Raw genomic sequence first — 26,989 nt, forward strand, 5'->3', positions numbered from 1 at the left:
TGTAATGGTCCACTGCGGAATTGGGTCAATAAAAGTCTGCCCTTTTGTGTTCTACCACTGCAGAGAGTGACAAGTATGACGGCAGGTGAACACTAGTACATCCCAAATGCACTCAGTCTGAGACTAGTGGTGCACTAGGCACTCCTGCAATGGATGATGCAAGTGGAGCCTGGCATGTGGCACCATGGCAATACAGGAAGCAATCATGCAGAGTGTTGGACCCGGCCTCGTGGCGTGGTCCTACCCCTCCCGCATGGCAGGCCCGGGACGACATCAGCCTCCATCGACCCGCTGTCGACCCCCCTGAACACGAACCACCGACGAGAGCAGCCCCCCTGGCAACCCACGGCTCTCCCCCTTGGGACCCCGGCGGACCCTGCTCGCCAACACTGCCGGTCTGGCGACCATGCCAGGCCACCATTTCCAGCCCGACTCCATCTTTGGCCCATCACGTCCCGAGCACGTGGCCGCAGCCATCCCTGGCCCAGGCCCCAGCGAAGCCCCGACATCGAGGCACCAAGATCCTCCCAGGTGGTAGAGTGGCCACTTGACGGATTCCGGAGGAGGGGAGTTCCGATGGGCCTCCAGCCGTCCCCGGACGCCTGGTATCGATTGCCCTCCAGCCTCCCTGGGCGCTGGCTCCACCCCCCTGCTGGGTGTCTGGACACCATCATCCCGGCCCCTCTGACCCCCAGGCGCGAGGGTCCGGACATCAAAGGACGCCAGTCCTATATCTGGGCCAGCCCTGGTTTATGACGCCAGTTGTATCTTGGAGTCGAAGCCCTGCTGACCTTGTCGTGGCTGATCCGGATCCGAACTCATGCACCTGGAACCTTCGAGGCCCTGCTGACGCTGTCGCGGCCTGACCGAGCTGAACCATCTTCGAGGCCCTGCTGACGCTGTCGCGGCCTGACCGAGCTGAACCATCTTCGAGGCCCTGCTGACGCTGTCACGGCCTGACCGAGCTGAACCATCTTCGAGGCCCTGCTGACGCGGCCTGACCGAGCTGAACCATCTTCGAGGCCCTGCTGACGCTGTCGCGGCCTGATCACGCTGAACTCTCGAGGCCCTGCTGACGCTGTCGCGGCCTGACCCCTTGAACTATCCACGCATCAGTTGGTGCCAAGACTGTCCCGCTACCCCCTTATTCCCGAAACCGAGACTTTACGGATTCCTCGATCCCTGCCTTCTAACCTGCCAAGAACGTGCCTTCTTTTCTTATATAAAGATTCTTGTGAATATTCCTTCGTGTGGTGTCAGTCTGTAGTAGTGTGATTACTCAGCTGTTACGATTGTAGGAGAGGAGCCTCGCCAAAGAGGCCTCCCTACGGCGCTCGGCCTATTCTATAGAGAGAGGTGGGTCTCGGGGTGGGCAGTCAGACACCTTCTGTCTCCCCTGGGATCACCTTTCCAACACAGAGGAGGCGGATGACTGTCTTGACTGTGATTTAGTAGTCTGGTTAAAAATGAGGGATTAGTGTCTGGTAGGACTGTGTCCTTCCTGGCATCGTTTGAATAGGCCATGGTTCTTCTTAGTTGAGGAATACCCACAGGTAGGGCTGTATCTGGAGGGGTTGGAGGTTGGATTTTTGTAGCGCTGATGGTAAACCCTAACTCGTGAAGGAGGTTCATCATAAGCTGTATGTGTTTGTGGCATTTCTGAAGAGTGGCACTCTAAATGTGGCAGTCGTCTAGATAGGGGAAGATATGGACAGCCTTATCTGCGCTGCTGGGCGGCGACCACAGAGAGACACTTAGTGAACACCCTGGATGCAGTGATGACACGTAGGGACTGGTAAGGTTTTACGCGGACTACAAACCAGAGATACTAGCAATGTGCCGGGTGGATTGGTATGTGAAAATAAGCGTCCTTCAGTCCGAGAGAGGCCATTAAGTAGCCTTGTTGCAGTAGCAGGTGACATCCTGTATAGAAAACATGTGCAAGTGCTCTAAAAGAATTTATTGATATAGGGGACTGAGGTCTAGAAGTGGTTGGAGGGAACAGTCTTTTTTGGCAGTACAGCTCTTCTGCCCTGTTGATTATGGTGCGGGACAGGTTATATGGCCCCTTTTAGAAGGAGTGCTCGGAACTGTTCCCGTAATAGGTGATATTCTGCCAAGCGGAAAAGAACCTTTATAGGTGCCCTATTACCCCCATGCCAAGCCCATGACAGCTGTCACGAGATTGGAGGGAAATGAGAGGCAAGTCAGGGCTTTATGGTGGCGTTGGCTCCTTTGCGGTGCCAGCTTTACTCCTGCCTTTTGAGTTGTTGCCTCTGGAGGACCCTCTAAAATAGCCTCTACGGAGGACTGCTGTGCTAGTGGACGCTATTAAAACGTGGAAGCCTCAGGGAAGGTGGTCTTTGAGCCTGCACGGTATAACTGCAGCAAAAGGAGCCACAAGTAGTTGGTGTTTTTAAAGGGCACTCATTGCTTTCCAATCTCTTTATTTTTCTTCATTTTTTCCACCAACTGGTCAACTTGCGATCCAAAGTGATATTGGCCATCAAACAGCGGGTTGAGCAAGTCTTGTTGGATTTTCTGTTTGAAGCCGGAGATACGGAGCCAAGCATGCCTGAGGAGTAGGACACTGTAATTGCACCCCCCTCACCCACCCCCACATAGCAGTGTCTGTGGCATCCAATGCATAGCAGATGGGGGTGTTCAAGATATGCTTTCCCTGAATTCATAGCCACTTCGCCTGTGCGAAGCCTGTGCTTCTCGGGGAACTCCTCCATATTATCCCAATGGGCACGTCCATATCTGGAGAGCATCCCAATAGAGTTGTCAATCCACCAATGGTTGGTCGATTGTGCTGCTATCCTCTTCCACACAGCATCCATAAGTTTGCTTAATCTAGTGGATGGGCATCACCAGCAGCCTGGGAGTTGGCCCTTTTACAGGCGGAAGTTGCACCCAGGGAGTCTGGTAGTAGAAGACCACGAATGTAAAAGGGGTCAGTAAGGGAAGCTTTGCATTTCTTGTATGCTGTGGGTGTGATGATCCTGGCACAACAAGGGTCCTGAAAGATGTCAGGGAAGTGAGAGCATAGGTACATACTGGGTGGATCGGTGGGTGGAGGACAGGATCTCCAAAAGGAAGTCCTGCACCAAAGTTTCAGTGTGGAGGTCCACATTGAGGAAGGAGGCAGGCCTACCAATGAGATCATTGTAGGACGTGGAGCCATCCAGAGTCAAGCGATGGGCAGGGTGCAGGTCGGGATCTGTGTCCTACAGTCAGCGTTATAGGAATGCAAAGTATTGCCCTGATGAGGAGTGTCGAAGGGGCGCTCTCTACCCTGGCCCCCCATGCCAGAGTGAGGTAATCCCTGAGGTGTATAGGGAAGAGGAGGTTGTGGGAGAGTGACGAGCAAAGGGCTGGGAGCTTTGCCCATTTTCTTGCACTGCTTGGGTGGATGTGGCTTGTAAAAGGCTACCGCGAAGGACAGCTGACATTTAGACAGCTGAGCAGCAGGCTCTGGAGGGCTGGTGAGAATCTGGCCCATTTGGGGATGTATTACCAAGTGTTTCTATCTCGATGCCTAAGGTGTCATCTAAGACGGTCGGGTCGGCTCCGAGGTGGGCACACATGGCGCTGAGTCCTCAATGGTTATATTGTCACAGAGCCACAGCGGGAATTAGGTCCCAATTTGGTGGTCGGTTGTAGACCATGGACCGAAGGCAGTGGTGGCCAGTCTCTGGTGCTCCAGAGAGACTCGACGACCCTTGGAAAGGGGCGGCTCAGCTTGTGAGTGATGTTGACGGGGAGGGACAACTGTACTCATGGCTGCCTACGCTGGGGGAAGAGCCTCGATCTCCAGATCAGAGGCGGAGCTTTTGCCAGGGGAGAAAGCATCCTCATCTGTGGCCAATGATTGTGGGTGGTGTTCTCCAACAAAGTCCTTGGGGCCGAAGAGATCTAAGGAGTCATCTCCGCTCCTCCTGGCATCTCAAGATGTTGAGCCAGACGATCACTGATTCTTTATGGAGCAGAAGGAGCAGCAAGTGTCGCAGGCAACCTCGTTGTGCTCGGCAGCCAGGCACAAATTACAGACTCTATGAAGGTCAGTACGAGGGTATTTCGCGTGGCAGTGAGGACAGTAGCAGAATGGCGTCTGTTCCATCACCGTGGAAGCACGGTGGCGAGACGAAATTGGGGGACGAAGAAGACATATCCGAACCCAATAGAAGAAAGAAGAAAACAATTTTACAATGGAGTCGATGACCATGCGCATTACCAGAAAGAGGAGGCGTCACAGTACCATGTGATTCTAAAGACTTTGTAGAAAAACAACTTGCACACATCCAGGCCCAACACTAGATGGTAGATGTATTCACAGTATGTGCATTTATAGCCACACACGCCTTTCACAACCAGTTCCGAGTTGTGGCCTTTCCAGTTTATTGCAACCTTGTGATGGTTTGTCTACTCAAGTGAGGAGCTGAAAGATTCAGAGATTTTAAACAGGGTTCTTAAATGGTAATATCACAGATGAATAGCACAGCTCATCAGAAGTTAATGTGTTACTGGCAGAAAAGACTGGGACAACCAAATGAGTACTATTAAAAGTGCATCTGTCATTCTGAAGTGTCAAATTAACTGTGGCTCGGAGGATGCTTAACTACAGGTTTATGCTCCCCAGAAAATCACATGGTAAACTGGCAGAGGTAGCCCATCAACTCACTAGTATCATATCAATTCAAATGAGTTTCTCCCAAAGTAGTTCCGTTGAGAATTCCTCCAATAAAACCTCTACATGCTGAAGAGCTATAACAGACATCCCCTCTATAATGTTCATCCAGCAGAATCAATAGTCTTTTGCAACCAACTAATCAGATAGCAGTCGGCAGAAAGCTGTATTTCAGGATGGTATAGAATGTCCAGAGTAAGTCTGTTTATTAGCTCAGTGATGCTAGTGCTTTGTTTACCTGCTAATTTTTACATGCAGGACCTTCTGGGAGGGAGCAGTTTTTCTAATTGTGTCAGGATGAAATGTAATCCAATACCCTAGGCAGTGAACGTGGGTTTCAGTTTTTTTTTTTTTGCTTTTAACAAAAGTATTGAGTCCTCTAATAAGGAGTGATCCATAAATAAATAGGAGTGTAACAATTTATTTCTTGCAGCATTTAGCTGCAGACAGGAATACGACCAGTGTGGCCATTCAGTGGCCAAGTGCCATTTCGTTTTAAGCAACAGTGGAATGGCTAATAAATGTGTTGGACCTGTAAAGCGCACAGCTGCTCGTGAGCGTCCCGGCACTTGCTTAGGGAACCCGTCCTGGTATTCCCCTGTGAGAAACCCCGGCAGGGTGTCCACAAGGTGAAAGCCAGGCATCCCACCGCGAGGGGCCGTAGTGGAGATTAAGCAAGCTATTGCCCAGAGTCGCAGAGTGTGACCCCGTGAGTTGAGTAGGCACCAGAGCGAGAATTGTCGAGTCCGTGGAATTTTGAGCCCGAGACCCGCCGAGGCGGGGAATCGAACCCTGGTCCACAGTCAATCTCAGCTTCAGGGTCTGCCGCCTCTAACCACTGAGCCACGCTTCTCCACTGTTAAACAACAATAAGCATGGCAACCCAAATAAGAAAATTCCTTTAAGATGCCAAATCTATAGGAAACACAAACTTTCACTAGCTGGACCCAACACTTATCCTGACAATATTTAATTAGAGAGAAAAGGGAAAAACCAAAGTCAGCATTGTGTGATAAAAACTAGAGTTGGCTGCAGCAGCAACATAGAGAGACAATTTAAAATAAAATGTAAGAAGCCCACCTCTGCTTCTTCCTCCTCAGAGTCAACTGCTGGGAAATCCTCCAGTGACTGCTTAGTCCTTTCTGACCCATATGCCCCCAAGGCCGCTTTTCCTTTCCTCTGCTTGGCCTCAATGGGGTTGATTATACCCAAGGAAAGAAACAGTGTTAATAGTGTCTGAACTCCCATGCAACACAACATATGCAAACATTGTCCTTTCCTATGGCCACAGCAGTAACACTAAAGACACATATATTCATGTACATTTGTGGAAGAAGGGTGTCCTAATTGTTGCACAGAGCAGAATGTCCCATATCTGTGGGAACCCATCACCTACACAATAGGCATTGAAGGTTACTTTCACATGGACGGTGTGAAATGCAAGAGTGTTCTTTTTCTCCTTCCAAGCCCACATTAAATACTAACTCTGTCCTTGGTAGGTAGCAGTGAAATAAGATTGAGAAGGATTCTAGGAGTAGCTCTACAGCTGGAAGCAGTGGTAGAAAATCGGTAAGAAGTGGTAGCAATGTACATTACAGCCAGAAACAGCACACAGAAGAAAGAGCTGAGCAACAAGAGGGTACCCATTACTAAGAAGATTCCGGTTCTCAGATGCAAGGGAGTAGTAAACTCAGAAAACCAAGCCGGAGAAGGTTTGGCTTGGTAGCAAAGATGATGTTGATGATCTCATCCTGCTCCGGTAAAACAAATGACTGTGCGTAACAGCTGCAGAAAATAATCTATCCATGGTCAACAGTTTAACTAGCACTGCTGGCCTAAACAATGCTTTATGAGACAACTAGAACCATCTTGAGCTAGCACCAATGGATAACAGGCTTCTACTCCAGTTCACGGAGAATGTATGCAATAGGCTTAACTGGTTATCTAGCTTAAAAATCCAAGCACCCACCTTCCCCACCAGCCTAAGTTTCTTTAACAGTTCAAGTGCTCTGCTTCGAAACTGGACAAAGGACATCGGAGTAACCTCTCTCCTGTCCAGACCCTTACCCTGATCCTTCCAAATCTTTTCCCTAGGGTACTTAAGAGCTCACCTGGGTATAGTTGCCTAGATTCGTTGTGGGATAAGATTAAACCAACACAACTACACTTCTACCATCTGAGCACTCTGGACATCACTGGACTTTGTTTGGGCCTAACTTTGTTTCCCAGTCTGCTGCATCGTCTGTGCACCATACAGGATCCGTGCAGGAACTGTGGAGAATCAAAAGACACTTGAAGGCATCTCCCTTGTAGTGAAGGCGTCACTTCCTAGCATACGCAGGCACCGCACTGCTGACTGGTCTGCTGATCGCGAGCTCATGCGGACTCCGAATGGTTTCACAAAACAGGTGGTGGTTTCCTACGTCTCAAGGCTCGAGCTGCCCTCTCACAGAGTTTGAGCCCAGTATCCCTCCTGGCTGCTGCAATAATTGAACCCCTGTGCACCGCATTCTTTTGCAAGTGCAAAGGCTTGTTGGCAACTTTGCAACAAGTGTGTTGGGATTCAAGTATTCCCAACCACCTGCAACTACTTCCACCAAGATCTTCGGCCACACCGCCTCGTGGGCACCGTGGCCTGCTCCTTTGGTAGGCTGTTCGAGGTCCTCTCGCCACTCCAGTGCCTCCGGCCTGTGGGTCCATTTGAGGGTCACCTTTGTTTCCTTTGGGCTCCCCTGATTGCTTGGGACCTGCCCTGATTCCCTTGCTTGTGGTGAGCCTCCTGGACCTTGGTGGTCCCAACTTTGCACCTTCTTGACTTCCGGCAAGGGCTGCAATGGCGAAGGCTTGCTGGTGCTCCCGCCGGATACCGATCCCTCAGCAGTGAACATCCTTCGTGGGACAGCTCGTATCCAGGTCCTGGTCATCCTCTGCGTCGTCTGGTCCTCGCAGCTGCAGAGTCAATCTCATTGTCATCTTCCCGGAAGCACACAGAGGGCATTCGTCTTGCAAGTCTTCTGGTCATTCCAGAGTGAAATAGACACTGTCCCCTCTGCTTTCATGTGCTCCTCCACAAGAATCAATGTTTGGATTCCCACGCGACACTTTCATGAAGTCTTCCATCAGGTTCGACAGCGGTTTCCGACACTAATTCACCCCTATGCACCAGGCGTCCCTGGTGTAGGTAACGTGGGTACTAGGTAATCCACGGGTAGGGTGGCTCGCCAACCTATTGACTTCCAAGGGGTTTCGTAAGAGCCCGTTGGGAAGGGTCCCTAATCTTTAAAAATCCTACTGAGACTTGCTCATAGACTTGTACAGAGCACGCAGTCGTGTACTCATACTGCACACGCTCTCTGTGGGGACCTTATCGACTTACCTTGGTTGGTTCTGTGGGTCCCCAGCAATTCTACGTCCTCTCGAGATCGTCCTAACTCGAGTCATGGTTCTTATATTACTTTCTTAAAATATGGTTTGGTATCCCGATGGGGTACACTGTGTACATCCTGCTATTTACTATATTTCTAACTTAAGTATTGTGTTTATCTCTGTGTGGGAGATACTTGAACATTCTAGAGAGAATTACATAATAAATACATATTTTGTATAAATACTTGGTGTGGTTCTATTTCACTTAAACTATACAATAGGATTACATTCTGGTAAAACAAGCTGAAGGCTGCTCTCTGCTACTACCACTTAGAGAGCTTTCTAAGGTTGTCCAAGACCTCTTAAATCACCCCAAGGGTTGTCTGGACTGGTGCAATGTGTCCACTTACATAAGTGTACATCATATACCAGGCCAGCTACTCACACTTCCTGTGCTGTACCTAGGCTATAGATACATGGAGTGTTTTTACTGCTCTCAGTTTAACAGCCAAGATCAAGGCTTCAGTTATGGACATTCATAGATCCTCAACACTCACCAATAGAGAACACGTTTTTAGTTGTGCATCTTCAAACATTACCTTGTGCTTTTTTTCCAAGGCCTCTGCCTACAACGTAGCCCATTTTCTGCAGTAGTTTCTGGCCTATTCCTTTTGTGTGTTTCTCCCAGCATCCAAAGTCCGCACTATTTACAATTCAACCAGCGAACACCCGCTGCTGTGAAGGCTTGAAATTTCCACCCTGTGGGAAACAAAAAATGCAGGTGATATAGATTTGACAAGTCCAACTCCTGCTTCCTCACATCTTTCATGGCTAACAGAACATACATCTTAGAAACCAATCTGACCCATATTCAACAGGAATTTACTTATAGGCACAATACGAAGCCATTCCTGTTACACTGGATCTGAAAGGAGAAATAGCAAAAAATACATGCATCCAGTCTGTTGTGGCTCATCACGAGTATATCACGTGGAGTGTTCCATCAGCCAGAGCAATGCATTGCTAACTTATAAAGCCACCACTTCCAAGACTACAAGCAAACATGCTGTCGTCCCATAGACATTTATCATCCCTACAGAGCAATATGGCCCTTCCAATTGCAATTTATCCCTTCAAAAGGCAACATTCTTTTGCGATCTTTCTTAAAACATGCCCAAGGACGTCTACCACCACTCTCCAACTTTCACATGTGCTGTGTAAACTGGAAGCCCAATTTTAACATTTAGATCCTTCAAATATAATTGTGCATGTAGGCAAACCAAACTAACAGAGGCGATAACTCTGTTCTGAGGTGCTCTGGTTCCCTCATCATATCATAAGCCTACATTCTGACCAAGATCTAAACTTCCCCTCCTGTGTTGGACACAACTCTACTAGACCAGTTACAACAGCACCTGGACTGTACGTCCCCATTTTTCTCTCCTTTCTTGCAGCCCTGGGCTCTGTGTACTTTTTATCAGTTTCTACTCCTGCTCCACTTTTTTTAAGTATGAAAGACCTAGTAACCAAACTTCAACATGATACCAGAGAAAGGCAAGATCTCTTCCACTCATTTTTCCCACAATCCCTACAGGTACTGGCATGTCCATCATTCAAGACTCACGCACTAAGGTGTGCCCACGGTATTTAAATTTGGCTCTGGTTTGATTTTGAAAAATTTCAGAATGCCAAAAAAAAAAAACAACATTTGAAAGAGGTGCCTACATTTATCCTGCTCAAGCAACTAATTTTTGTGGTTTCTGAGCTACAAAGTTGATCTCTTTAGTGAGCTCAGCCATGCCTTTTCTAGATTTTTGTGGAACCACTCCTTCACCTTAACAATGCTTTTCGTGCATCATGAAACCAACCAGAACACTGTTCTCTATCCAGCCATTGTGGAAATAGTCACCTTAAAAGTCAGAGCATCTACGGAGATATGACAACTTTGGGTAATCGACTGATTATCTGGAACTTTTTATACCAGAGATCTATAAAGTAAAATTCTGAACCTACCTTCTGGCTAGAATCCACGGTTTACCTACCATTAAAGAATGCCACCTCGCCGTACACTATTTCTGAATAGTGATGGGTTTCTTTTTCGATTTTTGTGTTAAGCTTTTCAATGTCTTATATATTAATAAGGATTCTTACTTGATATTTTTTTCTACAGTGTAATAATTTATTACAGACTTCTATCTGAACTTCTATGAAGCGCTTGGGGGAACTGTGAGGCAGGCACACACTTTATGACACATAATACCAGATTGATGTACCAGCAGCATGACCAAGGCATGTCTGAACTCGACAATGGCGAAATTTGTGCCAAGATGTAACATTCTTCTGCATCTGTTCAATGATGGCAGGGATGGAGACTTTTCTTGCTCTAAACAAACAAGACTGCTACAAATACAGTTTCCCTTTTTCTACATGGAGTTGTCTACAATCTTAGCAAATGCGTTGTACTTTTTGGAAGACAGTGACCTCAACTGTAATACAATTGGAAATAAATCAAAGCTACCCAGAGGATGCGGAGATTTCACTATCCCATCCGTTTGTCTAGCAGTGATGAGCACAACTTAGGGTATTAGCAAACAGGTATGAAGAAAAGACAGAGGTCGAAACTAGTAGGGCCTAGGTATCTAGGTGACAATTACAAGTAAACAAAAAATTTCCGAAGTACCAACAACTAACCATAAGGGCCACATAGTATCATGGAACAGTGAGACAATACAAGTGGTGTTTTTTTCCCCAGAGAGTATCTAAAGAAAGCTGCCTACAGCCTCTGCTCAACTTACAGTTTTTAACTTCTTTGGAGCAAACTCCTTAGGAAAATCTACTAGTTTCACGGGCACAGGAACTTCTTCATCCGAATCAGAGTAGAGCTCTGCCTTGTCCTCAGGTGCTGGTCTCCGTATTCCAGCACTGATAAAATGGACAGGGGCCGTATAATCTCGATCTATGATCACATACAACAAGACAGCTCGTCATGATGCACGGTGCTCGTGTGGGACCACACCTATTTCTATTATGGCCCAGCACAGGGGAGGAACAATAGCAGCCAAGGTGCTAAAGATGACATGGACAAAGACTTCAAGAAACAAGCATTTGCAATGCAATAGGTCTCGCATTAGGAAAGTTTGAGCTATTGGTATTGTAAATGACACATTTTTTATTTATGTGCTTGTTTTGAAAATAGCGAAATTAATAGCTTTATCATTTACAATGCCAATAGTTTTATCTTTCGCAAATGTGACACCTATAACATTTGTAACACAATATGTGTTGTAGCACTGAGTGGTATTTGGAGTGTATGTTGCATTGAGCGTAGTGTAATTATGTGGCATGTAATTATGTGGTACTGAGTGGGATTTGAAGTGTATGTTGCATTGAGTGCTGTGTAATTATGTGGCGTGTAATTATGTGGCACTGAGTGGGATTTGGAGTATGTTGCATTGAGTTTAGTGTAATTATGTGGTGTGTAATTATGTGGCACTGAGTGGCATTTGAAGTGTATGTTGCATTGAGCGCAGTGTAATTATGTGGTGTGTAATTCTATGGCACTGAGTGGTATTTGTAGTGTATGTTGCATTGAGCGTAGTGTAATTATGTGGCGTGTAATTATGTGGCACTGAGTGGGATTTGGAGTGTATGTTGCATTGAGTGCAGTGTAATTATGTGGCGTGCAATTATGTGGCACTAAGTGGTATTTGGAGTGTATGTTGCATTGAGTGCAGTGTAATTATGTGGATTGTAATTATGTGGCACTGAGTGGGATTTGGAGTGTATGCTGCATTGAGTGCTGTGTAATTATGTGGGGTGTAATTATGTGGCACTGAGTGGGATTTGGAGTGTATGTTGCATTGTGCGCAGTGTAATTATGTGGAGTGTAATTATGTGGTCCCCCCAAAACAGTATCCATAGCGATGTAATTCTCTTCCCAATGAATATTGCAGTGAAGTCATAAGCAATACATTCGTTAATTTATACATATATGGGAAACTGTAACTTTAAAAAAGAGAGTGCATATATTTTACGCAATAGATATAAATAAACAACTGGTTTTAACATGACAGTTATCACCTATTCATTTAGAAGGATCAACCTACTGTATGTTTACATAATCAAACTCAATATACAAGGCATATCAAGAAAAAAAAAATTGGGATAAACACAGAGGAGGTGGTAACAGAATGGGTGGTGGAGGGAGAGCCACAGAGAGCTAAAGAAGAGAGCGAGGTATAGAGGAGGGTACAGAGATATAGAAAAGAGCTGAGTGAGGAGGTAAACGAGTGTGGGTGAGGGGGGACCCAAGGATAGACGCAAATAAAGGCAAAAATTGAGGAGGGAATGGTACAAAATGTGGAGGAGTGAGAGGGGAAGGTCCAACGGGAGATGAAGGAAGTGGGGACGGTAAGTGGTCGGGAGGAGTGAGTTAAGAGACAATGGAAACATTATTGAAAGGGGAGGAATGGTAAAAACTGAGGAGAGAAAAAAAGTGAGAGGAGCAAAGAAACAGAGATAACAAAAGACAGGTGCATGTAAAGAAATCAGGAGGGAGCTAAATTGGTTAAGGGGGCAGATGGGAGGAAGAGAAAAGGGGAAGAATGAAAATAAAATGGGAGAGAAAAAATTCGGCTGAATCTACCCCTGAATGCGAGTGTCCAAAAGAGGAGGGAGCCGACGCCTAGACTTGAACCGGTTTCCCAGTTCCAAAGTCGGCAGCTTTTGCCGTTATGCCACATTCTGACTCAAGTAATAGGGCCTGAACACAAACACGAACATTATTGATCAAAATATTCTCTGAAAAGTTGAGTTCTGTTATTTACAGCTCTGCGCTATGTCCGGGTTTAAGAACACGGGAGCTGGAAGACAATTGCCTGTTTCAGACCGACGCCCGTAAGCATCTTCGTTCATGGAGGGGTCGCGAGCTGAGTGGCGGGAGACTAAAGTGCGAGGACGATGACGGCATCTAAAGAGAGGAGGAGCGCCATGTGGGTCGGCGAGGGAGGATGAATGAGCTAAAAATAAAATGCTGTGGGGTTTGAGCGGCACATGACCCAGCCCTGGCATTTCTCCACACACCTGCCCACAGAAGCATTCTGGCCTTTCTAATGTTATTTCTCTGTAATACTGACCAGTTCCTCGCTCGTCAAGTTGCCAGAGCGCAGGGTTCTCAAGCCCTGCCGCCATGTGGCTCTATCCATTTCGGCTCATGAGATGGGGTTGTTAGACCACTCTGACACTATAGTAATTTAAGGCAAACAGACCCTGGAAAATGAAGAATACGAGGCTATTAAAAGAAGCACTGGTAAAGAGAACAGGTCTTGTTTTTATGTGCTAACACATACAGCAGTAGCGCTTTCAAGTGAGGCACACAGCAGGGAGTCCGCAGGAGCGGACAAACGGGGCTGTAGCTGAAGTTTAATTGTAAGGTAGGAGCGGAGGGCTACCAGTAAATATCATTAGGCGATAGGCGAGAGATAAATAATGAGGCCGAGCTAAGACGTGATTAACAAAGTCTCAAACTACTGGCGGAAGAAGGCTCGTGGAAGCAATCCGATGGAGGCAAGGGGCAAAAGTAAATAAAAATAAAAAATAGGAAAAGTTGAGTCAGTGCCCTGGCACAGCTCTGCGTCTCCGAGTGTTTTTGCAGTTTTATATAGCATGAACTCGACGCGATGGTATAGGAGCGCTTTTTACATGAGCACAAGTTGCATTACACAAGAACACATTTTTGTTAGCAACGGAGATTAAGTGATTTGCCCAGAATCACAACAGGATGTTGAGCCGACGCCTAGACTCGAACCCTGTTTCCCAGTTCCAAAGTCGGCAGCTTTTGCCGTTATGCCACATTCTGACTCAAGTAATAGGGCCTGAAGACAAACACGAACATTATTGATCAAAATATTCTCTGAAAAGTTGAGTTCTGTTATTTACAGCTCTGCGCTATGTCCGGGTTTAAGAACACGGGAGCTGGAAGACAATTGCCTGTTTCAGACCGACGCCCGTAAACATCTTCGTTCATAGAGGGGGCGCGAGCTGAGTGGCGGGAGACTGAAGTGCGAGGAGGATGACGGCATCTAAAGAGAGGAGGAGCGCCATGCATGTGGGTCAGCCAGGGAGGATGAATGAGATAACAAGAATGTGGCGTAATGCCCAGAGCTGCAAGCGAAAAGCTAGAAAGCCAGGTACAAGTTAGAATGTCAGCTCACTATACTGTGACTGTGGGAGAATTAGTTAATGTTCCTGCGGCTTTAAGAAGGCAATGTGTTCTTGTACTATGCAACTAGCTCTCATGTAAAAGTGGTGCCGAAGGGTGTGAAGGATGGGGGTGGGCGGGGAGCGTAGGGGTGGCTCGGGCCCGAAGTAATGACAAAGGGTGTGAAGGATGGGGGTGGGCGGGGAGCGTAGGGACGGCTCAGAGGCCTGAGGCAGAGCGCACCATATGGAGAGGGAGGGGGGTGGCAGTGGGAGGGTGATTGATGGGCGGGGCAGTGCTGGGGAAGCCTTTGATGTGGCCTGGCGGCCGTGGAAGCCGGGCCTTTGAAGTGAAGCTAAGCTTCACTTCAAAGGTGTCGGAGGAATGCGGGCGGCTGTGCACGCGCTTTTAAGCTCAATGCGCATGCGCATTGAGCTTAAAAGTCACGGGCACTGCAAGGAATCGTGGCGATTCCTTGCAAGTTAGATAAAGAGTCGATGAGCCCCTATAGTCTCGCTTGCTCGATGCGCATGCGCATCGACAGGCGAGACCTAAAAACAAGATGAGAGGGATAAATGGTGAGAAGACTATAGGCAAATACATGCAACCTCTGGCTTTGATGGAAGGTTATTAGCAGGGCACCCTAGGCCTAGATTGCACAAACATATTAACAGGCTCTTTAAGACAGACAGCACCAAGAGGCTCGAAAAATGGAGTACAATTTGGGATATAAAAATGTAGCAATATAGCATGCTATATTGTGATTTTAGAATTACATGGCTAATAGTGCACTGAAGAGCTGTCCATACACTTGAGCTTTAGTAGAAAAGCATGTAAGAAAGTCACCCTCGTCTCACCAAAATAAATGGGCTGCAACTGCCTTCCAAAAGATTCAGTGCATTTATTTTATTCAGTACTACAGTAGAGCTGCTGAAAATACCTAGCAATTACTGGTCTCCTAAAAAGAGATGGCCAGGACTCACACCTGCAACCACCATCACAGTCCTTATGACCGAGAAATAGTCATTGGTTCTGTATGAATTAGATTAAGCGTTAGTTCATACACAGATTAAAATAACAAGCACAGCAGGACAGTTGGGGGCTTAGAGAACCTTTCTAAGTCGAGGTGTACGTTACACTTGCCTCATCTGCTACCGACATGCAGCAGGTTTGGTTACTGTTAGACGGGGACCCGCAGGGTCGGCCGAGTACTGGGGGAGAAGCCTCCGAGGAGGGCCGTCTCTAGCGATCGTACAGACAAGTCACTTCCCCCCCACTGATAGACACCACACAAGGATGAGATCAACACTCTTTATATAGGGTTTGTAAGGCAAGGTTATCAGCGATACAGGGGATTCAGGACTCGAAGGTCCCCTCAATTCTAGTCTCTGTAAGGAAAGGGGTAGCGGGACAGTCCTGGTACCGGATCGGTACAGGGGGTGGCAAGCGAGAAGCTCACAATCCTCGAGCTTAGGAGTCTGCAAGGTCGGGCCGCGGTAGCGCCAGCCGGCTAGGACGAAGGTCTACAACGAAGGGGGCCGCGGCAGCGCCAGCAGGCCAAGGCGATGGTTCAAGTGGCAGAGGGCCGCGGCAGCGCCAGCAGGCCAAGGCGATGGTTCACGTTGCAGAGGGCCGCGGCAGCGCCAGCAGGCCAAGGTGGTAGTTCACGTTGCAGAGGGCCGTGGTAGCGCCAGCAGGCCAAGGTGGTAGTTCACGTTGCAGAGGGCCGCGGCAGCAGGCCAAGGTGGTAGTTCACGTTGCAGAGGACCGCGGCAGCGCCAGCAGGCCAAGATGATGGTTTCACGAGGGTGGGCCGCGGCAGCAGGCCAAAACGAAGGGTTCACAGGGCAGGGCTGCGGCAGCGCCAGCAGTCCGTCAAGGATGAGTTCTTCTCGGTGTCTCGACTCCAGGATACAACTGCCTTCCTGGTCTGGAGCTGCCCCAATTATAGGTTTGGTCCCCTTTGATGTCCGAACCCTCGCGCCTGGAGGTCGGGAGGTACGGAATGAGGGAGTCCAGACACCCAGCAGGGGGGTGGGGCCAGCGCCCAGGGAGGCCGGGGGTGATCGACACCTGGCGGAGGAGAGCCGTTGACGACTCCTTCTTCCATTGATCTGCCAAGTGGTCTCTTTACCTCCTGTGTGGAGGTTGGTGCCTCGATGTCGGGGCCTGGCCAGGCCCAGGGTTAGGGTCGAGTTGAGGCCACGCGGCCTCGTGCTGTAGTGTCCAAAGATGGCGGCTGGGCCGGGGCCATGGTGCTGATGGGGACCAGGGCCAGCCGGTACGGGAGGGTTCAGGAGCTGGAGTCCCGTTATGGGTTGCCTCGGGGGGTTGCCGGGGTGGTTCTTGCTGGGGATTCAGGGAGAGCCGGGTCCGGGCCCCGTTGTGCGGAGGGGTGACGGCCCAGCTACGAGGCCTGTCCAACAGTTACACTAGAAAACTCACTCAGCTACACATCAGGTTTTATTGGGTATTTCTGAAGGCCCTGCTGGCAGAGACCAAGGCATTAACAGGAAAAAAAATGTAGCACCAAAGAGAGGTTTGCACTGACAGGAGCCTGACAGTAGCTTTAAAGGACTTTTATTTCTAGTGCTAGGTACATACAGCTGGTCACATACACATTCAGAAACACTATACATAGTACACTTATCATACTTTTTGCCTCCAAAGCTGGGTCTCTCATCGTCTGAATCTCTCTCTGCCCAGATCCCATATGTTGTATCTTCCTTGGTTTGAAAGTGACGTCGGCGGTTTGGGTTAAACTCATTCTGCAGATGCCAGTCTGTGATCTCGAAACGTTCAATTTCCACTCCATCGTCGTCATCATCTTTGCCATAAAGATGAGACATCGACATGATTCCCTAGAAAGTAAACAAAACATTTTTACTTTTGATAAATTATCAGTAATACACCTAAGGTAATATTCAAACAAACCATATTTTCTTCATAGCATCTCACAGGATGCCTGCAACAAATACATTCCTAGCCATAGAGGAGTGATAAGGCATAATTCACATTTGAAAGTACGGACGCATTAGAATTAGTTACACATATTAGTTAATGATCAGAAATTAAATTTGTGTTGTGTTGGCTACACTATGGTCAGTGTTTCTTCATTCCCTTGAAAGACGTTTCTTCAACAAACTCTTCCAATACCTAATCGTGAACATTCCAATCCCTAGTTACAAATTTAGGTACATTACACTCTTGCTGACAGCTAGCACTCTGTTCTGAGGCTCCATCAACTACATGCTTATTTCACATAAGTCTTAAATCGACAAATTACAGAGCGACACCGTGAGGTACACGAAAGATACCAATACGTGTTTTACTGATATCCCGTGCCTCCTTTCCCCCACTGCCCCCTTGCTAAGTCCCCTGTCCATCAGCCCCAGTCTCCACGTGTTGGGCTTCACACAGCGCCTCCTCCAATACGAGTGAACCACTTTAAATTTAGATACGGCCTAGCAAGTACAGAGAAAGCCATAATTTGTACACGGGATAAGGTGGAGCCCAAAATGTTTAAGCCTAAGCAAAGAAGAAGGTTAGCCCCTTGTTTCACAGATTCCTTAAAGAATGCATAGTCAGCATGTAGGAAGTTAGAACAGAAATGGAGGTCTTCATAAAAAGCTGATGGCAGAGTTATTTATAAAAAGGCCATCAGGTTTTATCTCAATGACATTAAAACGGCCAAGAAAGCCCACATTTTGAGGAGGAGCTACGCGGCCATCCAATATGGTCGCGTGAGCACAGCGCTCCCCGGACCCGCACCGCCCTTTACGATTATCCTGGCAACATCCTGATTGAGGACGGGCTTTTGTTCGCACATCCTTGCTGATCTTCGAACACTTTGAAAATTCGAATTTGGACGCCGGGTCCACTTTTACACAGTTTCTACTTTTTGGGGCCCACCCAGTGGCGGACCGGGGGCTCGGTTACTTTGCTGGCCGTGGAGCAGTTGATCAACAACGGCTGCAGGGATCCCCCTTTGGTTGACCCCTGCTGACTTTCGGTTTCGCTTTCTGCTCCCGGCTTTGAAGGGCAGGGAGGAAGCCTCTCACCATCTTTGGCTGGCCTGTTGTCTCCTCTGTTAGGTACTGGCACGGCTACCTGCCTGCAACTCGGCTATTTTGTGCCTATTTTTATCAGATTTGGTCTTGTTGACCATCTGGACACTTTGCGCCCGGCCATTTTCACCAGGTCGCAGGGACCCCTTTTTCAAAATGGCCTCCGGACAGCCTCTCGAGAAGCGCAAGACTAAGGCACATCTCCGTGGCGGCCAAAATCAGAATAATATCATGGACCACTATTCGCAGGTCAAGGGGTCACCCAGCGCTGCGGGCAGTGCTTCGGATAACCTCAAGACCCCCGTTTCAGCGTCTTTGGACCCTTCCTTGCACGACGTCATGGGTGCCATCGCCAGCATGCAGGCCTTTATGGGACAGCAGTACGAGGTCTTAGCCTCCAAGATCGATACGGTGGCCGTCGATGTTACGCTGATTAGAGCGGATCTTTCGAAGACCAACGAAAGGGTCGAGTCGTTGAGCCTGAAGACATCTAGTCTTACTGCGGATGTCACAGAGGCCCAGGCTGAGATCAGCAATCTGCGTTCCTCACATGACCAAATGGCTCGCCGTCCCGAGGACTACGAAAATAGGGCTCGTCTTAACAATGTGCGCCTTATTGGTGTCCCGGAGAATCCCGAGACTATGGGGGGGGGGTCGACCTCTTGGTAGAGAACTTGATTGCCAACTATTTTTCTCCCGCTGGACTTAGCAAGTTCTTTGCGGTTGAGCGGGCTCATCCTGTTCCCGGCGGGAAGGCTAAGCCGGGCGCCCCCCCCCCCCAGGCCCATCATTGCCCGGTGTGCCACTTCAGAGACCGGGACGCTGTTCTGCAGGCCTCCCGGGACAAGGGCCCAGTGAACTTTGAAAATGCCTCCGTTTCCTTTTATCCGGATTTTTCGCCGCTTGTCCAAAACCAGCGACTTGGATTTCAGGGAGTTAAGAAGCGACTGCGGGACTTGGGTCTCAAGTACTCTTTGTTGTTCCCTACCAGACTCCGGATTGAATATCGGGAACGTGTATTTTTTGTTCGCCCTGAAAATGTCAGTGACTGGCTCGACTCCCTGCCTATGAGAAATGAACATACTGAGCACCCCGGAGGCGCCGAGGGCGGTGTGGCCGACTGAGGACTTCACCTGTGAATCCCGGCATCTGAACTTTTATGCTGTTTCAGCGGAGTCTGGACTTGGGTCTTTTATTAGGCCTAGATCAGCCTGGGGGTGGCGGGGGTAAATGGGGACTCTTCCTCCTCCTGGGTTCTTTGCGTAGCTTAGTTTAGTAATGGGGCAACAGGCACACTGCAAGTTGGGGTGGCTTATTAGTCTTACGCAGGGGTGCAGGGTGGGGTGTATGTGTTTGTTTACTCACAGGGCATCATATTGTTTTTCTTATTCATATTGATCGTGGGGTTCTGTGTGGGTCCTGCTCTTCCTACTTGGAGGATGGGGGGGGCGGCGAGTTGAGACTGTTATCCTGGAATGTCAATGGGTTAGGGGACAGAATTAAGCGTAGTATTGTTTTGCGATTCCTTAGGCGCCACTCCCCCAACATTGTTCTCCTACAGGAGACGCACCTAGTGGGCAACGCTTGTCAGGCACTGAATAGGCGCGGTTATCGACTGGTGGCCCACTCTGGGTTGACTACTGGGTCCAGGGGGGCTGGTATTCTCATTTGGTCCTCTCTTCCTTTCGCAATCAACGAGGTGAGGCTAGACGATAGGGGGCGCTAAGCTGTGTTCACTGGCAGGTGGGAGGGGAAGACATTGTCCATACTGTCAGTCTATGTCGTCCCCCCCCCCGGGTCTGCAGGCTTTAACTTATGCCGATCTGTGTCGAGTCCTTTTGGACCTTCCCGAGGGGCTTCTGATCCTGGGTGGCGATTTAAACTCGGCTGTCTCTGGCACCTCTGATCGCCACCTTCCCAGGGACCTACCCCGGGCGCAAAGATGGTTGACTGACTTGCTAGAGACCTTCGGGCTTGTGAACGCCTGGCGGCTACTACACCCTGTAGGAGTGGGGTCTGCAATCCCATGGCCACCCCAGATTTTTGCTTCACTGGTTTACGACTTTCCCTGGCTGTGGGCCTGCTAATCAGACCCACAGCCTAGCTGTTCTCTCTCTAAAATTACAACCATGTACCCTAGGTGCATTTACCAATTGGTACTGGGCCACCTTATCAGTCCCTGTATAGTATACCTTAGGTATCCAGGGCATAGGTGTACCCAGGGCCTACCAGGAGCTGAAGCATGCATTATGCCACCCCTGGCTGGCCATCTAAACAGACACAACTGGCTGCACGACAGCTGGGGCAAGGTGGTGTAATCACCCTTTGCTTCAGATATAGTGCTCTATATCTAAACCTAAAATGGACACATATATTCCTATCAGTCACTCCTATGGAAGGCCTTATCAATCCTGAAGGCAGAGTGCTTGGAATTATGTGAGATGGTGCTCTGGCATGAGCTGAGCCCGTTTGCAGCTTGCGGAACCAAGTCCTAATAGCTGTTCCATGATAACCCTAAACCATATACTCTTAAGTGCATTATAATCCTCACGGTTAAATGCTAACTCTGGTATAACATTATCAAAACATGTCGAGTAAGGTGTCATACGAATTGGAATACTACCCCCTCGCCAATTCTGGCGACGGGGGTAGCATTCCACCCTTCTAGAGGGACACGACATGTATGTAACTGTAAACCCCGGTTAAAGTTAACTCGAGCCTTGGCATCACAAAATGGATGCTGCCACCACAGACACAAGTCTGACCTCCTGCTGCTGGGAGTCCTTCCAGCGAGGGAGGCTTGGACAAAGGGTTTCCTGCCTTGGGAGGTGCTAGCACCACCCCAGACAGGATTTTGTGTATTAGGTAGGCCCAGACTGAAAGGAATGAGACATGCCTGGGGCACACAAGGTGCCCTGTGCATACACCGGTTCCAACCAGTTGCTGGGGCACTCCAGCCCCAGCTCGGACGGGAAAATGGACAAAGGATAGGGGGTGTAACCACCCCCCTTCCTGGTCCCACCCAGGGGAGGGACCTAGTCGTAGTGCAGCCCCCTTTAGCTGAATAAAAGGTAGGAGCTGGTCCCATTCCCAGTTAGATTAATCTTGACAACTCCCACGAAGAAACTCTTGAACTACGACCTCCTGAACCTCAGAAGACTGAAGAATCTCCCCTATGGTCAGGGAGTGACCATCCTGCTTCGCAGGCACCATCAAGCTTCTCTGCGGTTTGCTGTAAGTCCTTCCTTCCAGGAATCCGACGACCCAGCTCAACGAGACCCGGACCTCCAGACCTCTACCCACATCCACAGCGCAGCTGGGACCCGTGGGTGCGACGAGCAACGTGGAGACGGCCATCTTGACGAAACCTGCACAACGCTTCCAGCACGACCCCCGAGGGTTCCTTGAGTGAGTGCATTGGGGACTGAGAAGCCCCACACCGACGCAGCTCCTGCACCAAAGACCAGCCCCCCCCCAGCATCCCCGTGATCTGCGTGGGGCCCTTTTGCTTGGTTGCTGCTTTTCCTGTTGTCTGGTCACTTGCCGGCTGGCTAGTGACCTCTGAGACGACGACCCGAAGAATTCGACTCTGCTAGTCTGGTCCCCCAGACTGGCCCTTGCTTCCTTGTGAAGGAGAAGCACCCCGGACCCTCCTGCTCCGCACCAGACGCCATCTTTGTTCCACCGCGTGGCTTAAATTAGCCAAAGCCTGTTGTCCAGATCGACGATCCAACACCGCCAACAGCAGCAGACTACGTGGGACAGCTCGTGCCTCCAGCCTGGTTGTGAAGAGCAGCTCCTGGTCCGCGCAGCTACAGAGAGAAGCGACCCCTCCTTCACCTGAAGGCGTCGACAGCTCCTGGTTACCTCCTGATTCCAGCACCATCACTGGCTAGTGACCAGGAATCTGTCCCCTTCCTTTTCAGGACTTCCTTCTTCCTAGTTCCATCCTTGGAACCACCGGACTCCTCCATCTGGCTGCCTACCAGCAACTTCTTGTTTCAGGCATCACCGGGATCAATGCAACAAACCAGACACCACTTCAGCCCTATGCACCCGCAGCCTGTGGGTTAGGTAACTAAAGCTTCTAGGTGCTGAAGATTGTGTTCACTATTCTAGTGTTCAGGTCCACTGTTTTCCCTCCATCCAGCCGGGTTCGTCCGGAATCCGTAACTTTGTAAACTGTTGCATCCATAGACGTTGGTACGCATCCCGCGTGAGAGTTTCCACTCGGCACGTGAGTCCCGTGGGCCTCCTGCTCCGTACTTACCTAGTTCGTAGCGTAGTCCCAGCGATCCTCCAGCCTCTGGATCTCCTTACAGTACTTTCTTCTCTCGCATTCCATCGTTTTGAGTATATGGTTTGTCGTGCCCCTAAGGCACACGTGTAAATATTGTGCGAACTCGTATTTCTTTTGTAGTATTGTCATGTGCTTAGCCCTCTGACCTCATAAAGAGTCCAGAGGTGTATGTTAGTTAATAAATATCCTTTTATTTTCATAACAACCTGTGTGGTGTCCTTTCATTTGTTATTCAAGGGGTTATATTGTGGTAAAACAGCTGGCTTCACATGCCATTCAGAGTTTAGTCTAAAGACTGCTTTTGTCCACGCTACTAGGATAGCTGGTCTATAAGGTGGACTTTACAACCAATCACCATAAGGGTTGTTTGGACTGATACAAGGTGATCACTAGAACTAGTGAGCATCATATATGAGGCCAACTTCTGACACACCCTACAAAGCTACAGTACACTTTTCACTCTGGGGTACACGGCAGCCTCTCTAGATTGGACTATTTCTTACTGCCAGCCGTCCAGTCCTCTTCCATCTGAGAAATTCGTCACCTCCCTAGGGGTATTTCCGATCACTCCCCTTTGTGGCTCTGATGTGAGGTAGGGGCGGGCGACGAGGGTAGAATAGCTCCTATTAACCCGTGGTACTTTCACAACCCCAAGATCCGCTCCGACCTTGTGAAAGCTATTGATCATTATTTTGAAGACAATGTGGGGTCTGTTTTCTCTGCTGTTTCGTTATGGTAAGCATTTAAAACTGTTGTACGTGGTCAGTCTTTTACCTTGATTGTTGCTGCTAAAAAGGCTGCTAATGTGGAGGTTGTGCGCATTGAATCCGAGATAGCCGCTTTGGAAGACGATCTTCGGTTGGCCGTCTCCAGTACCAAGTTGCACTCCCTTGCTTTGAAACAGGCCGACTACAAGGCTCTTGTAACGTATGCTGCGAAAGTGATGTATAGGGAGCAGCAGGGAAGGCTGTATGATGTGGGTGATAAAGCGGGTAAATTGCTAGCGTGGTTGGATAAGACGGAGAGAGTGAATCGTGTGGTCCGTCATTGAGAGGCTTGATGGTGAATGTGTCACTGACCCTGCTGGGATCGTTCAGTGTTTCGCGGATCACTTTGAGACAGTGTACACCTCCGTTTGTGGCAGGGATGAGGAAGACTCCTGTCTGTTGTTGCGGGACATTGCTTTGCCTCGCCTCTCTGACTCTGACAGACCTTATGGACGCTCCGCTTACAGTAGATGAAATCGCGGTTGCTATTCGTTCTCTCCGCTCGGGTAAGGCGATGGGCCCCAATGGTTTGCCTATTGAATTGTACAAGCTGCGGCCCGACAAAATGGCGCCCTATCTGCGAGACATGTTCCTCGAGGCTCTGGAGTCTGGCTCCCTCCCCATGGACCAACGACTCGCTACCATCGTCGTCATTCCCAAGGAGGGTAAGCCTCGGGATCGTTGTACTTCATACACACCCATCTCTTTACTCAATGCCGACCCTAAAATTTGGGCCAAACTGTTGGCTAATCGTTTGGTAACTGTGATCGCGGACTTGATCCATCCGGATCAATCCAGTTTTATCCCGCACCGCAACACTGCTTTGAATCTGCGCAGACTCCACGGGGTCCTCGCGAGAGCCGAGACGCTTACTGAACCGGCCATTTTGGCTTCTCGATGCCACCATGGCCTTCGACACTATCGAATGGCCCTACCTTTGGGCGGCCCTCTCGAAATTCGGGTTTGGGCCGGGCTTCGTTGCCTGGGTGAAACTTCTTTATGAAAATCCCCTGGCCCAGGTGGATGTTAAATCACAGAGTGTCTCGCGTTTTTACGCTTGGACGGGGCACCCGACAGGGCTGTCCGCTGTCCCCTTTGTTTTTTTACTCTCGCTCTCGAGCCTCTGGCGGAGTGGCTCCGTTGGGACCCTTCTATGCGGGGTATCCGATGGGCTCCTGATTTTGAGGATCGAGTCGTTATATGCAGACGATATCCTCCTATATCTCACCTCCCCTCAAAGGTCCCTTAACGTGCTTTTCGATGTTCTTACCTCTTTCGGTAAGAACTCCGGTCTTGTCATCAATTGGGCTAAATCCTGCGTCTACGTCTTGGCTGGAGATCTCCCTCCACTGCCGCGTAGATTTCCGATTCACGTGGTGGAGACCGGGTTTAAGTGCTTGGGGATTTATGTTTTCTTGGACCCCTCCAGGCGATATGAGCTTAATCTATTGCCCCCCCTTAAGCGGCTCAAGCTTGATGTGGCTCGCTGGCGTGGGTTGCCGCTGTCGCCCCTCGGTAGAGCGGCGCTCTGCAAGATGTCTCTGCCTCGATTTCTTTACGCACTTCAGAATTCCTTTGACCCGATTGCCTCAGGCTATTTTCGTGAAGTGGAGAGCCTGCAGAGACAATTGGTCTGGGATGGGCGTGCCCGTATTTCGCTTTCTAAACTCACGCTCCCTTGGTATGATGGTGGTATAGCCCTCCCGGACATCAGACGTTACTATTGGGCATCCCAGTTAAGTGCGATTAATCATGCGACCTACGCACCGGGCCCTGCCCCGGCGTTCTCCATGGACAGATTTGTTTTGCCTGGGGGGACCTTTAGCAGAGCGTTGTACTCTGGTAGTCTCCGTGGAACACTGACCGGTCCCACTAAGATTGCAGTGAAAGTGTGGCATGATGTGAATGCTGCCTTGGGTTGGTGTGGTAGGTTCACTCGTGCCACCCCTTTGTTTGATTCGGAATGCTTGGGCCATCTGTGGAAAACGAAAGGTTTTGATAAATGGGACATGATAGGTATCAGTAGAGTGGGTGATTTATGGTCGAAGGGTACGGTCAAGTCCTTTGATGTGCTGCGAGTGGAGTATGAGCTTAGTGGCAATGAATTCTTTAGATACGCCCAGATTCGTCATGCTCGGTTGTCTGTGTTTGCTGCGGGTGCTGATATTCCTGAGTCTTCCCCTTTGGAGGACAGCATTTTGGATGGTCATGTGCCCGACAGCACAATCTCCTTGATCTATAAGAAGCTCATTAATAACAGAGCCGACTTGCTAGTCCGCCTCTGGGCTGCATGGGGTGCTGACGGACTTGAATTGGATGATGAAGACTGGCAAACTGCTTTGTCCTCGCCCAAGGAGGTCTCCATTCCTGTCCGATTGAGGTTCGTCCAACTTAAGATTCTTCATCGAGTCCTGTCTGGTTCGAATGGGTTTTTCCTTGGATGGGTTATGTAAGCGTGGCTGTGTGTAACGGGGTGAGGGTGACGGGATCCGAGGAGTGGTGGACACCGGAAATGACTCTATGATCCCTCCTTCCTTGCAGACGGACACTTGGGGAGCAGGTCAGGACGGACTCGCGGAGCAAGAAAACGGCGCCTTTAACTGGAAGTACACAGAGGAGGAAGACACTCCCTCTGCATACGTCAGCGGTACAGGATTGGTTAAAACCCAGGAAGTGCTTTACTCGGCGTGTGACATCACCCCGGAGGAGGCGAGGAGCGGTGTTGGTGAGCGGGCGAGAGAAGTTTGGAGCAGCGAAGGAGTACGAGGAAGGACCGAAGATCATCCCGGAGGAAGAGCTGAAGAGGAGTCCCACGGAGAGCCAGGAGGCCAACGGACCCGTGAGCTGCCGTGCCACTCTCCCGGGGGAGGAGCGTGGCTAGCCCAGGTACGGCAGCGTATGGCAGCTTGGGTGGGAAGCAAGCTTAACTAAAACAGTGCCCACTCGTGGCTTCCCTCGTAAACCCCCCCCCCTTATGTTTCCTTTACCCCGCGTGTACCCCACACTGTCTGTCAACTCCACTTCACTGTACTTAAGATACGAGTCACCGGTGAAACCCCCCCCCTCACTTCACACGGCCCCTTTGGTGCAACCCCCAGTAGACAGGAGAACTAACGGCTCCCTTTTCTGTTGGTCTCTTTTGCATGGGAACCGGAACCAAGCGACTGCCTTCTGACCAGACCGAGGAGCCTCACATCCCTAGGAAGAAGAGACAACCAAATGCCAAAACGGATCAGTGTCAATTTGCTAAAGAGAGACTTACATTTCGAACGAGGAGAACATTAATGTTGAAGTCCCCTCGGGGCATTCCAATAAAAACATCTTTGACCCCAAGACTTGGTGTTACTCTAGTTCCTGACCCACAACCAGGTACTACTGTCACCCCTGTTCCAACAGCCCAGCCCACACTGTGGTATGTCTAGTTCCTTTCTCCACATATTGTGGGAATGCCCAGAGATTGTTAGGTTCTGGTCCCGAGTGCACGAAGTCCTGAACGATGTCACGGGTGTGTCCCTGCTGCCCGAGGCCAGGCGTTGTTTGTTGAATGTCTGGGAGCCTAATGACTACAGCTCAGCACAGATTATATGGGCGACCCTAGGA

The 26,989-nt window shown here is 49.4% G+C and overlaps 1 pseudogene across 1 annotated transcript in view; it reads right to left on the reverse strand.

The window, feature by feature from the left end:
- Positions 1-26,989, reverse strand: part of LOC144826013 (tuftelin-interacting protein 11-like) — a 187,985-nt pseudogene that overhangs the window by 139,839 nt on the left and 21,157 nt on the right. The window contains exons 2-3 of the transcript XR_013609669.1: positions 16,911-17,116; positions 5,771-8,815 (exon numbers count right to left, since the gene is read on the reverse strand). The product of XR_013609669.1 is annotated as a tuftelin-interacting protein 11-like (transcript). The remainder of the gene's footprint in view (positions 1-5,770; positions 8,816-16,910; positions 17,117-26,989) is intronic.

Source organism: Lissotriton helveticus, chromosome 3_2 (assembly GCF_964261635.1).
Source record: "Lissotriton helveticus chromosome 3_2, aLisHel1.1, whole genome shotgun sequence".
Lineage (NCBI taxonomy): Eukaryota > Metazoa > Chordata > Amphibia > Caudata > Salamandridae > Lissotriton > Lissotriton helveticus.